A 12,759-nucleotide genomic window follows, 5' to 3' on the forward strand; every position below is an offset into this window, starting at 1 on the left:
AAAAATAGAAGTCAGTATGTTCCGATCGACATTCGAGGTATGATCCGTAAGAATGACCTCCAAGATGCGAATGCCTCAGTTGGTCATTCAGTGCAGATGTTATTATTGTTCCAAAACTTGCATAACGTTCCTACAAAACACACTAAAGACAGAAAATGTATCTTTCATTTGAAGTATTACTAGTTAAGGATTTACTAGGAAAGGAAAATTTGCTAATTTACGAAGACAAAAATGTCATATTTATGGAAAGATTTAACAGAAATGGCCTATGTATTCTTTGTCATACCTTGGTTTTATATAAGATAATTAAAATCTACAACGGATTTTGTGTGTATATGTATATAACTTGCATTATTTTATCCATGATATACTATGACTTATATATAATTTTATTTTGTAGCTGCTTTGCCCAAGATCAAGTTCATTGTCTACCCATAATCATTTATTATTTGTTATTCTGTAAATAATTTATACATAGTTTATATTTATCTGTGAGTGCAGGTTAAACATTGGGATCATTATCTTAGTCTGAGTCAAGGACATTAACATGTTCTTAAATATAATTTTAGTAACAGACCTTCTATTTATAACTTAAATTGTTCTAGAAATTAACTCGTGGCCCTCAACCTGGAGCATCCAACGAATCCGTGCTGGCTTCTGCTAACCCAACCGGCGTAGTTGAGCAGCGAAATTGATAATTTTCCTAACCCGAGTTGGCATTGTTACAGTTGGTGGAAGTGCAACGTTTCGCTAAGGTGGCAGGGTCCAGTTTCGTAAATTGGCCCCTGGCAATTTCTTAACTTAAGGCTATGGTGTGACTTTTTCAGCTATTATTGTTTACTATTTATAGATATGGATATATTTGTGAACTAGGTGTTTCGGGCTTGTGTTGTTCTTGAAATTGATGTCAGGCATGTACACCTTCCATAGTTGCTCTGCAGTATGTTGATAGTTAAATACCAATAGTTGGCTAGGAAGAAGAGCTAGCCTTCCATAGCAGTAGACACGTGGGTTCAAGGCATGTAGAGTATCTCAAAAACGGCTTGGATGACAACTATTCTGAATTGCATCAAACTATTTAGTAGACAATGTTTTTCAAAATTTTCATCCAGGGAAAGAGCTTGCGTTTGCACTGTGAGCACCACATGCTGTCAAAAATGGCTTTGGATGTGAAAAATGCATGTATAAAATAGGGGTTGGGGTGCATAAACTTCTTCTGCTATGAACTGCCATTGACTTCTCTGGTCAAGCGAATACTATTCTTATGCTTTGTTTTAATATAGGTATCTAAAAATATGGACCTTTTTGACCTCACTTGTGTATTTAATTTTTTATGATTTTTTTATACTAGGTCGCTGATTGCGGTATTAAATTTGTACATAAAAACTGGTCCCTGCCCCCTAAAGCAGAATCATCTTTTGTTGTCGAGTTTGTGTACGCACCAGTGATGTGACAGCGATCACGAATTTTCATTAGCATTGAGTTGCTGCTCCATCACAGCAGTATAGCGAAACCCGCTTTCGATTTCCTCAGCCACTTGCACCGTATTTTATTTAACCGTGGGCGTTTTTTGGTTGTCGGAACTCACGGTAACGTTCAGACAGTAAAATATTCTGCATAAATAATACACGAGACTTTCGTCTTCCGCTGCTGCGAGGTGAATTTCAAAATATTTTACCAGACTCTTGCATGCTAGTGCGCTATGGTGTTTCACTGATTCTGCTTCTGTAAAATTCATGACCATCATGCAGCATTTGTGTGCTAAAACACGCTTACAGCGTCGACATGAAAACTTATTACCTTTGTGCTTGTTTGTGCCGGTAAACTATTCGTAGAAAATCCTTTATTCATACACAATGATTCCTTGTCGCTAGTTCGGCCATGTTGCTGAGCAGTAACGTTCAGAGCTGAACCGCACGCTTCTCACGATGGATAGTCGAATCAGCTGTAGGCTCTTGTTACAAATAAACACATTACGACAATATCAGGATTAAGCCTTTCAAACCTACTGATGTCAGTAACTTGCATAAAAAATCCAATGTTACCAAACTCGAGTTCGCCCTGGTGTTCTTTGAATTTACAAGACTGTCCTGTGTGACCGTACATGGGGTACATCGTGGATGCCCAGGTGTTCTTTGTATTTACAAGACTGCCCTGTGTGGCCTTACCTGGGGTACATCGTGGATGCCCAGGTGTTCTTTGTATTTACAAGACTGCCCTGTGTGGCCTTACCTGGGGTACATTGTGGATGCCCAGGTGTTCTTTGTATTTACAAGACTGCCCTGTGTGACCGTACCTGGGGTACACCGTGGATAAGATAATTTATCAAAACAATGGTTGTCATCGTTTTATTTTTTGAAATTCTAACTATAACTCTTTGTCCCATTAGAACCTGTATTGTTTGCCACATAACCTAAAATAAGTATAGCAAAACTATACAATGTAACGAATTTTGACTGTTGCCTGCACCTAGATTATGTTTCGAAGAATGCTAATATGTGAACTGCCACATGCATACAAGAGGTAGTTACATCTGTCGTTATAGGGGCAGAAATGGTACTATGGGGTCAATACAAATCTTCTCTTCACTGACCTTATTAAAGAGATACAAACACACATACTACATACTGACCAACACTAAAATGTCCTAACCAGCACGTACATCTACCGACCAGAAGCCATCCTGGTAGTCATCCAAGCCATCTCTCACACATACTGACAAACACTCACACAGCCTCACTAGACATACTCAGACTGACCGGCATCTTTAATGACCAAAGATGGTGGTCATAAGCCGAGACTAAAATTATATTAAACTTCCGAAATTGGCTAGGAATTTGACAAAAAACAGAAACGTATGCAATATCTATCTATCCATCTATTTTTGATAATATCAACCTGTTGCGACTCCAGGTCTTAAACTATGTAAAAGAAAGAAAGCAAAACCATCAAGTAAAATTATCAAATGATCATTTCTCTCAATTACAATGTGAAAAATTAAGATTCACTTTCATTATCGTGAATTTAATCTCAAATAATCCTAAATTTACTATCATAAGTCCAAACGTGTAGAATATTTCCAAATGAATTCCAATAGGTTTGAATTTCTTGATGTATCACACTGACATAATACAACATGTCTTTGAATGAGTCCTCAATAATCCCAAAGAAGTGTCATTATCCCAAAAGTCAATGAACACTTTGTAACCCCATTGAATAATTTAAATAAATAATTCGTCTAGAATGATATCTGAAACTGACTTGAGACACTGATTATAAAAGATGAATGACTAATTGTTTACCAAGTTCTATATACTAATTTCACTTGACCTAAGACACAATATAATGCTCTGGAATTCCCTAGATTAGAGTCATTTCTAAATGTAAATTTCAACCAGTTGTAAACAAGTTTGCTTCTAGAACATGATAAGTTTGTCAATAATGTTAAGCCTTGAACACAAATGTTAGAAAATTACTTGTTTACCACTTTCAATCATGATAAATGTCAGGTAGGCATTAATTCCATAACCGTCAATCACAGCCAAAACCTAAGCATATAATATAGATGTATATACCACTACTACATTCTTAAATCATGACTATAAATGAATATCTATTATTTTGCTATTGGCCCTTCCTAAATATGCACTTACAGACATGGAAACAAAATTGATCATGTTCTGTTTTCTTTTGAGTTGGCAATGAAAGATTTTTTCATTTTTGCATGATCTCAACTCACTTCATTGTGGTAGTGATGGATGCATCTTCATTGACCAATGTATATATAGTGGTGTCACTCAACAAAGAATGTCACTGACAACATGGCTTTGGTTGTGTCTTGTGACTGGAGTCTCTTGTGAATGTTTCATGATAGCATTCACTCATGGTACATTAATTTTTATTTTATTCTACTCTCTCAAACTATATATACAGCATCTATGAAAGATGATGATACTGTTCAGTTCATTACGATTTTCAACCAGTAAGGATGGAAGAACATCAAAAGAACTCAATACTGGTGAGAGATCAACAGAAAGTGATTTGAAAATACACAGGTTCCAACAAGACATAAAGGAATATCTGTCATGTCTGTCAAGAAAAATGACACTTGGATCCAGAATGGCTACAGCTTAAAAGAAATGGAATCCATTACTCTAAAAGCAGAGAAACTAGTTACCGAAACAAAGCCAGGACAAATGTGTTATGAGCAAGGACCATCAGAATGTTCTCCTACCAAAAAGAAAGTGTAGGTGGAGCTAAAGAGATTTCATAACGGGAAAACACTTGTTTCTCCATGCCAAATTCAAATTAAAACTTAAAATATCAAGAATAGATGTTTTGTAAAGTAACTGAAATTTTATTTGATACCTGTTTAAACTAAATCTAAGTGAAAATAAAAATGCACTGATATAATAATAATAATAATAATAATAATAATAATATTAATAATAATAATAATAATAATAATAATAATTATTATTATTATTATTATTATTATCATTAGTGTTGTTCTTGTTGTTGCTTTTGATGTTATTATTATATAAACAGACACATTAAAATTGTTCTTTTATTAGAATTGTTCAATTTAGTTTACAACTTATGTCTATATTTTTCAAAGTTTAATTTTTGTACAATTTATTAAATTTGTTTCACAATTTGTTTAAGTTTTCATAATTTTTATACAAATGTGAATTTCTTTTTTAGCTTTATGTTTACATCTCTAATACAATATTTACAAAGGTAAAAATATTTTTCTTTTAAAATGTATTTGTTTGGATGTATTTTCATTATTTTTGTCATTTTAATATCTTTCACAATTTGACTAAAATATTTACTTCAATTTTGCAGATTGGTAAAATTTTATTAAAATTTGCCAATAATTTAGAATTTTTATAATTATGACACAGTTCTGTTATGCTTTTATTTATAGTATTTGCACACTCTCTTGTTTGTTTCTACCCTCTACTATTTGTGCAAAAGAAAAGCATCAAGGATATAAATATTGCACAAAAGTGGGCCATTTGATTATTCAATTTAGAAATTCTAACCCGATTGTCGCTATGGGGTTCCTAATGCCATTAATTTATTGGCATTTCAAGACCAAGCAAAAAACTCTTGATGTAAACAGGCAGACAGACTGTTCACTGTCCTTTTCTTGTTTCTAGAACAGTTAATTTTAATACAAAAATGTGTTGTCTGCATCCAATATTTGCACTGTCTAGTTTCAATATTTTCCAAAACAATTTAACAAATTAAAAGGAGGAACTCCTGAATACATGTGTTAAAAGATACATAAATCTAAAATGTAGGGAATTGTTGAGGTCATCCAAGACAGTGAACTACAGCACCTCTGTTACTTGAAAACACAGACTGGCCCAATCAAATGTGGTGACCATGTTACTAAAGAAAATCTCATTTGATTTCAAATGACAACAGCTTGATGGTGTCTGGGACCCACTGGTGAAAATTAGGTTAGAAATTATAAATTGATGCCAGTATTTATAAAATAACAATTAGCAAGTAAATACAATCAGAGACTGGTATGTGGTAATAGCTTTGTAAATTATATTTTCTGGAGCATAAAAGTTTCACAATGTTCATAACTTTGAGATTAGTTGATTCCTGAAAATTCAGCACATGCTAATAGTGGCACATATAAGTGGTGAAGAAAGAACTACCACCCACAGAAAGCTACTGGCAGCTTTTTCACATACCCATACTGGCTGAGTCCACGACTTGAACCCATGCAGGCAGTGTGAGATGGCAGTGATCAGTAAAGGTGAGTGCATCAGACAACTTGGACATCCAGAGTCCAGTATATATTGTACATGTTATATTAAAGGTGGTAATACAACTATATATATATATATATATATATATATATATATATATATATATATATATATATATATATATATATATATATATATATATATGAAAAAAAAGGTGTATATATCCATATTGTAAATAATTTTCATTAACATTTTCATTAATTTTCCCTTGACAAAGTTTCAGCCATAAAGGGACATTTGTAAAGTATAATGAGAAAAGTAAAAGGGATGAAATCTCCCCATTTCTCTTTCTCATACAAAAGCAAAGCAAATGAACTTCATTCATTCATTTGGATTAAAGTCCTATTAGGGCACTGGGATAAAATTTATTTGGATCACAATGTGTAGGATAAATGTGTTCATGTACCAAAATATGTTCATTTCATAGTTATCCATTTTGAAACTTATCTAATACAATACACACAAATAAGCAAACGCAGACAACATATTATGCTAGTGCATGATTCCTTTAGCACAATTACATCAGAAGCAAGTGAATTTAATATTGACAATGATGTTTATGCTTTGTAGTCCTGCTCAGTGTAGGGGTTCCATTATTTGTCACACACGATCACTTGTAGTCCTGCTCAAAGTAGGGGTTCCATTATTTGTCACACATGATCACTTCCCAAAAGTGATAAATAATTTGTTTACACATTATATTTCACACAAAATTATTTCTCATGAAGAAAAAACTACATGAAATGCAGTTCACACAGAAGTTCTCTACAGCTGACAGTGGCAATAGCTCTTGCAAACAAAAAGAATATTCTGTTTTGCTGTGCCACTCCAGTGAATTCCCCTTTGATTAACTGCTCAGTGTATTACTATGAATACATACTGATGCTTTTGTTGTTATGCCAACATCATTTAAACAACTATCATAGTTTATCTGGTGATACAAATACTGATCTTATATATGAATGATAAAGTTTATTTCTATTGACATAAATTAGTAATGGCATAATTGCAAAACAGCTAATTAAGCTATTTGTCTGGGCAAGAAACCACTTACATCCATAAAATAAACACTGAAGACAAAAGTCTAGTGAAATCCAGACAATTACATTCTTGAATGGCAGGGTGATATACAAAATAGTTAAATAATGGAATGTAAAAAGTTGCTTATATAGGATGCATTCCCTCCCATTTGCTAGAGTGGTCTAGTTACACATGGTCCCTGGCTGCTTTCATTGTTCCTGTAACACATCAGAGGGAGTTCCAGTTGATACACTGGTTCAAGTGTTCACCTTGTCTCATCAGTGTCAGTTGTATATTATCTTCCCTAGCAACAAGTGAAGTCGTGTTTTGGTCCATGCAACATATGTACAATCATTTGGTAGTTGCAAAGAGACTACAAAGCAAAGGTCTGCAGCTGGTACATTTGGTTTGAATAATGCTATCATTTAATGCAGCTGGAATCTGTCATTAGTGGTTTTTTTTTAAAAACCCAACAAATAATCAGTTGTAAGGGGAGAAAAGAGGCTGCTAAACAAATCTCCTGGATTATGTGTTTGTGACAGCAGATATTGCTTCAGTGGTCATGGTGTTGTAAAGGCTAAAACACAACATCCATAAAACTGGCCATGGTGTTGTATAGGCTAGAACACAACATCCACAAAACTGGCCATGGTGTTGTATAGGCTAGAATAATACATCAATTAAACTGGTCATGGTGTTGTAAAGGCTAAAACACAACATCCATAAAACTGGTCATGGTGTTGTATAGGCTAGAACACAACATCCATAAAGCTGGCCATGGTGTTGTATAGGCTAGAACACAACATCCATAAAACTGGCCATGGTGTTGTATAGGCTAGAACACAACATCCATAAAACTGGCCATGGTGTTGTATAGGCTAGAACACAACATCCATAAAACTGGCCATGGTGTTGTATAGGCTAGAACACAACATCCATAAAACTGGCCATGGTGTTGTATAGGCTAGAACACAACATCCATAAAACTGGCCATGGTGTTGTATAGGCTAAAACACAACATCCATAAAACTGGCCATGGTGTTGTATAGGCTAGAATACAACATCCATAAAACTGGTCATGGTGTTGTATAGGCTAGAATAATACATCAATTAAACTGGCCATGGTGTTGGTTAGGCTACAATACAACATCCATAAAACTGGCCATGGTTTTGTTATAGGTTATTATACAAGAACCATACAACTAGCCAAGGTGATATACAGGTTAGAATGCAACAGCCATAAAACTGGTCAAGGTTTTGTAAAGGTTAGAATACAACAGCCATAAAACTGGTCAAGGTGTTGTAAAGGTTAGAATACAACAGCCATAAAACTGGTCAAGGTGTTGTATAGGTTAGAATACAATTGCCATAAAACTGGTCAAGGTGTTGTATAGGTTAGAATACAACTGTCATAAAACTGGTCAAAATGTTGTATAGGTTGGAATACAACAGCCATAAAACTGAATATGGTTTTGTATCGATTCCAAGTTGTTAATGGAAATACCTCATCCATATTGTCTGTAATAGACATGAGATTTACTTGGAGTAATATCCAGACTACCTAGGACCTGAACAAGTGTTTCATCAATAAATACTTACTCATCATTAGTGGACGAATCAATCAGGTTTTGGTGGATTTCTCTAGATATTTGCTGAGATCATCCCTTCCATTGTACATATTATAATAATGCTGGTAATACAACTGTATTCCAGTGTGGATGATATCTCTGTGTCAATGCAGTGACTGGTGGGGTTTATAACAAATTTCAAAGATGGTACATTGATAGACCAATTCTTTACACTGATAGACCAATTCTTGGTGGTATTAACTTACTAGTGTGATATGCAAGGAATCTATACAACATGAAGACAGTTTTACGTTACTGTATTCTAACTCAATATTTGCTCCCCACCCCAATTATTTTATTATCAGTAGTGACAGTCAAATTCTGGCTGCATGAAATGTGAATATCGTTCTAGCTGCTAGGGAGTATATAAACAGTGTTCATTGGAATCAATGTATCAACCAAAACTTAACCCTCTGATGACTTACAAGGATAACTAAACTGATCAGGGATTGTGGATGACTAGACAATCCCAGTAGATGGAAGGGAATGCCTCCATTTGCATCAGTAATTCTATCTAGAGTCTGTATGGGAGTGCATCAGCAATTCTATCTAGAGTATGTATCAGAGTGCATCAGCAATTTTGTCTTGAGTCTGTATGGGAGTGCATCACCAATTCTATCTAGAGTCTGTATGGGAAAGCACTGGCACTTCTATCTAGATTCTGTATGGGAGTGCATTGGTACTTCTATCACAAGTCTCTACAGGAGTGGAATGGCACTTCAGTCTAGAGTCTCTACAGGAGTGCATTGGCACTTCTCTCTAGAGTCTCCAAGGGAGTACATTGGCACTTCTATCTAGAGTCTCTAAGGGAGTGCATTGGCACTTCTATCTAAGTCTCTAAGGGAGTGCATTGGAACTTCTATCCAGAGTCTCTATGGAAGTGCATTGGCACTCTAAGGGAGTGCATAGACACTTCTATCTAGAGTCTCTATGGGAGTACATTGGCACGTCTATCTAGAGTTTCCATGAGAGTGAATCAGCACTTCTATAAGAGAAATTAACACAATAATTGCAGAAGCTCCTGACTTGGTATCTCACAAGCAGGAGTTTTCCAAAATCACATTCTAATGAACTAGTCAGCCATACAGAAGACCTGTTGGTTCTCAGGGCAATGCCAGTTGAGGTTCATCTATCTCATCACTGCTACGATAGCCGTATTGCTCTGAGTATGAAGGGATGAATATGTAGACTGATGCTTTGAATTACTCTCCTTTCCTATTAGTACTCTTCTGTCTCTCTATTGCTACCTCCTTCCTATATTTTTTACCCTGAACCATCTGTTGCTTAATAGTCAAGTGTGAATTATTTATACATAGATGGACTCTAGAAGAGTACATCAGCAATTTCATCTCAAGTCTCTATGGGAGTGCATTAGCACCATCTTGAGTCTCTTTTGGTTTAAAAAGACCAGAAAAACTCAATGCTTCATGGGTAAACAATTCACAAATAAAACACTCAAAGTTACATTATTTGCGCTAAAATGGAAAAATCCAAATTCTTTAAAGTACTTATATCAATCTAATATTTAAAACCAAGAGGTCATAGTGCCACATTGTTAATTTCTTCACCAGATGGTGATTGGTACTGGTCATTGTGAGTTGGTTATCCATACATGGTGACTTTGGTTTATCCATCATCATTTACATGTATACATGTGTGCAAGAATGGTAGCTTGCCATCTATAATGGGTAGTTTTATCAGCAGAAACAGGGTGCAGCAATTGGGTCCACAGTCTCACGAATAGTTGCCAATCTATACATGGAGGTTTGTTTTAGAAAAAGGCCCTGGAATCGGCCAAGAACCCACCATTAATGTGGTTCAGATATGTGGAAGATACCTTGATGAACTACACGAGAAACATGTTTAGGAGTTCTGATCATTTCAAGTCCATTGATCCACATATCCAGTTCACTTCAGAACAAGAAGAAAATAAGTTCAAGTCTCAGGCTCAGCCAAATAATGTATTGGTTGCCATGTATATCCTATCGTGTGCCAAAAAATGCCATTAAACCCATAACAAAAACCCAACACCATGTACATATACATACATGCACACATATATTAATACAACTAGCTGTCCATGAAATTTCTTTAATCAACTGAAGCAAATCAATTTCTTTTATTCTGCTGACACCAACTTTTTTAAATATACTTTAAATCCCAAAGTCTAAAAAGGAAATGATTTGATGTTTGTGAATTATGTTTACCAACAAGTGAATATTAAAATCATGTGATAACAATAATACAGAAATACATTTACTATATTTTTCATGCTTGCTATAGAAAGACATTTCCTATGATATTTTTCATGCTTGCTACAGAAAGACATTTCCTATGATATTTTTCATGCTTGCTACAGAAAGACATGTCCTACATTTTTCACGCTTGCTACAGAAAGACATTTCCTATGATATTTTTCATGCTTGCTACAGAAAGACATTTCCTATATTTTTCATGCTTGCTATAGAAAGACATCTCCTATATTTTTCATGCTTGCTACAGAAAGACATTTCCTATATTTTTCATGCTTGCTATAGACATTTCCTATGATATTTTTCATGCTTGCTACAGAAAGACATTTTCTATATTTTTCATGCTTGCTATAAAAAAATACATTTCCTATATTCTTCAAGCTTGCTACAGAAAGACATTTTCTATGATATTTTTCATGCTTGCTACAGAAAGACATTTCCTATATTTTTCATGCTTGCTACAGAAAGACATTTCGTATATTTTTCATGCCTGCTACAGAAAGACATTTCCTATATTTTTCATGCTTGCTACAGAAAGACATTTCTACATTTTCATGCTTGCTGTCAGAAAGACATTTCCTATTAGTTTTCATGCTTGCTACAGAAAGACATTTCCTATATTTTTCATGCTTGCTATAGAATAACATTTCCTATATTTTTCATGCCTGCTACAGAAAGCCATTTTCTATGATATTTTTCATGATTGCTACAATGATATAATACTGGTTAAAAGCAATGCAGTTTCAAGTTCATGTGAATTTTATTTGGTTGTTTTTTTTGAGCTTTTTACTCATATATCAATTTATACACTTGTATATTCTGTTAGATACATGTATTGATGACAAGATTTTAAAGGGGGCCCCTGGTGGCTGAGCTGTCTAAGGCTCTTGCCTTGAGAGATCACTTAAAGATCTCATCCCCGTGCTGATCTGAATCTTGTCTCAACCAGCATGGGTATGTGAAAAAGGTTGTCAGTAGCTTCCCATGGGATGGGTTCTTCCTCCACCAAATATTCTGGTTGCCTTATATAAGTCTATCAGGTGCTGAAAATTGGCATATAACCATACAAAACCAAACCAAACTAGATTTTAAAACTTGCATTGTTGTATTACTTCCTGAAAACGTCTATGTTCATCAAGTATATGGTTTATTCATAACATTTATAGTTACAACAAAAGCAACCTGGAATAGTGATAGTGTCGGGTTTGGTAACCACATTTCTTCTGTAGATTTGATGGTCTGAGGTAAATCAGGTACTCAGTTTTGAGAATGAACAAAAGATTACAAAAGTGGAGCAAACTTTGAATTTAAAGAGTGCTGAATGAATTTGAAATTTTATTTTGTAGCCAAACTTATGTTTTCCACCATAAAACATGATTGCTTCCACGGTATGAGACAATCAATCCATGATTATGTACAATTACTCCTTGTTATTTAAAGTTTACATTAACTTATAAATTATGTAAAGCATTTTAAAGCTGATCTTTTTAGTTTCTAAGATAGAATTCTGATCTTCTGTTCTACAAGTCTGGTTCATGATCAGAGTTTGGTTCATGATCAGAGTTTAGTTCATGATCAGAGTTTGGTTCACCATCAGAGTTTGGTTCATGATCAGAGTTTGGTTCACCATTAGAGTCTGGTTCATGATCAGAGTTTGGTTCACCATCAGAGTTTGGTTCATGATCAGAGTTTGGTTCATGATCAGAGTTTGGTTCACCATCAGAGTCTGGTTCATGATCAGATGTTGGTTCATGATCAGTTGTTGTTGTTGTTGTTGTTGTTGTGTTTAACGCCATTTTTCAGCACACGATAGGCTATACATGGCGGCCAGTATTAATGGTGGAGGAAGAATCCTGAAAAACCCAGGGAAGAACCACCGACCCACGAGAAGCTACTGGCAGGCTTTCCCACGTACCCACGCTAGCCGAGCCTTGGACTCGAACCCACGCAGACAGAGGTGAGATGGCAGTGATCCATAACGGAGAGCGCTTTAGACCACTCGGCCACTCGGGGACCCGCGGTTCATGATCAGAGTTTGGTTCATGATCAGAGTTTGGTTATCATGAT

This window comes from Sinohyriopsis cumingii, chromosome 17 (genome assembly GCF_028554795.1).
Source record: "Sinohyriopsis cumingii isolate HCF-2022 chromosome 17, ASM2855479v2, whole genome shotgun sequence".
NCBI classification, from domain to species: Eukaryota; Metazoa; Mollusca; class Bivalvia; order Unionida; family Unionidae; genus Sinohyriopsis; species Sinohyriopsis cumingii.